The sequence below is a fragment of the Penaeus monodon genome, chromosome 17, assembly GCF_015228065.2.
Source record: "Penaeus monodon isolate SGIC_2016 chromosome 17, NSTDA_Pmon_1, whole genome shotgun sequence".
NCBI lineage: Eukaryota > Metazoa > Arthropoda > Malacostraca > Decapoda > Penaeidae > Penaeus > Penaeus monodon.
In genome coordinates, this window is record NC_051402.1 from 38,633,514 (window position 1) to 38,636,013 (window position 2,500).

At 40.6% G+C, this 2,500-nt stretch overlaps 1 protein-coding gene across 1 annotated transcript in view; it reads left to right on the forward strand.

Moving 5' to 3' along the window:
* The window catches only part of LOC119583736, an 11,273-nt gene that overhangs the window by 5,688 nt on the left and 3,085 nt on the right, over positions 1–2,500 (forward strand). The window lies entirely within an intron of this gene.

The following is a 2,500-nucleotide window of genomic DNA, read 5'->3' on the forward strand; positions in this document are numbered from 1 at the left end:
GTCGAATCGCTCATCAAAATTAACGGGACCAGCTTCCCTCTCCCCTCTCCCCCTCCCCCCCTTCTTCGTCCTCCCTATCCTCTCGTTCCTCTCTCATCTCCTTCGTCTTCCGTCTCTTTTTCCTCATCTCACTTTCCTCTCTCTCCCTTTTAAACATTTTTCCCTCTCTTTCCTCCCTGATGGTTCTTCCCCTTACGCTCTCTCCTTGTTATCCTCCATCACATTTTCTCCTCTTCTTTGCATCGGCTTCTTCAGGATTTTCCTCCTTCTTCCTCTTCCTCCTCCTCTTCCTCTTCCTCTTCATTCACTTTCTCCTCTTTCGCCTCATTCCTCTTTCTTCTTTTTATTCCTTCTTCTTGTTATTAGCGTAATCTTTGTTATCCTAATTATCATTCGTTTTCTTCTCCTGTTCCTTCCCTATCTTCCTCCCATATTTTCGCAAACACAATTGTGATCCTTGTATGGCAACACTTTTCGCGGGGGGGGGGGGGGGATTGCGGACATGGTTATAGCTATTATCACTTCTTTTTTTGTCTTGTCATATGTTTTCTTTTCCTTTTCTTTCTCTTGCTTTCTTTTTCTAACTCGTGCTTTTGTCCACCAGCGGGACAATGTAACCCTTCTCTTTAGCTCACTCCAGCGTCTTATTGTGTAATTCGAAATCTCTGTTTCTTAATAAACACATCTATAGCGAATCGCAAACAGGGAGTCATTGATCATTTGCGCTTGTCTGCCTCAATTCTTGTCATGGTACCATCCTGCATTCGTCCTAATACAGTCGTGGAGCCGACGCGGATGCTGCCTGTCATAGTTACCCCTCGTGCAATCATCGTTTTCTTTGAAACGCTTTTCGCCGCGGCCAGAACCTCCACAGTCGGCCTTTCAAGATTTCAAAGAAAGAGACAAAGCCAAAAAAAATATATCTCTAAATTTATCCGCTTCTATCTCTTATCAGCGGGACGATCGACAGGTTCTTTTGTGATTCGATAAGCTTCTGCAGATCAGAGAGTGATATGGGACGAAGCAAAGTCCCGCCAGTTCAAAGGGTATCGTTGTATGGCTGGCTAAATGAACAACCATTATTTATGCTTTGCCGGACAGTCGGTATGCGTCTTTGTCTCATATGTCAATTATTTCTGTGTTGCTTCCTTTTGCGTCGTTGTTGAACCCTCGCTTCAGGTTTCGAACACGAGGTCTTCGCGAGCGTTTTCTGGTGCATTTATATTTCGAAGTAGGTTAGAGAGAGAATAATAGATATATGTATCTGTGTGAATGTATATATACATAAATGCATATATATATATGTATATATATATATCTATATATATATATAATATTATATATATATATATATGCATATGCATATGTATACCTATATATATGTAAAAACACACAACACACAACACACAGATATATATATATATATAATAAATATAATATATATATATATATATATATTAAAACATATATATAATAAATGAATATATAATAATATAAAATATATATACATATGTGTGTGTGTGTGTGTGTGTGTGTGTGTGTGTGGTGTGTGTGTGGTGGTGTGGTGTGGGCGTGCGTGGTGCGTGCGTTGCGGGGCGTGCGTGCGTGCGTTCGGGGGCGTGCGCGTGTGCGTACATGTATGTGTGTTGTGTGTGCGTATGTGTGTATGCGTCCGTGCGTGTGCGTACACACACACACACACAGATATATATATAATATAACATATATAATATAATATTAATATTATATAATAATAATATATATTTTATATAAATATGTGTGTGTTGTGTGTTGTGTGTGGTGGTGTGTGTGTGGTGTGTGTGTGTGTGCGTGCGGCGTGCGGGGCGTGCGTTCGTGCGTGCGCGTGTGCGTACATGTGTTGTTTTGGGTGTGTGGGGTATGGGGTGTAGGGCGTCCGTGCGTGGGGCGTGTGCAGGCATGAGTGTAGTGTGTGGTGGTGTGTGTGTGGGGTGTGTAAATAATGATATATAATATATATAGATATATATATATTATATATATATATATATATATATATATATATATATATATATATATATTTACGGAGAGAGAGAGAGAAAGAGAGAGAGCGAAGAGAGAGGGAGAGAGAGAGAGAGAGAGGAGAAGAGAGGAGTAAGAGGAAGGAAGAGAGGAGGAGAGAGAAGAGAGAGAAAAGAAGAAGAAAAGAGAGCGAGAGAGAGAGAGAGAGAGAAAGAGAGAGAGAGAGAGAGAGAGAGAGAATAAACAGAAAGAGATGGAGGGATAGAAGGTAATTCAACCGAACAAATCAGAATAAAGACCTAAAAAGGTGAGGAAAGGAGAGAGTGAAGAGGATTTCGCAACAAGAGAAAAAGAGGAGAAAGAGAATATGCAATCAACAGACCAATAACTCACTAAACACACATACACACACACATATATATACACACATACAAAAGGGATGCGCTGTGTGTGTGTGTGTATGTGTGTGTGTGTGTGTGTGTGTGTGTGTGTGTGTGTG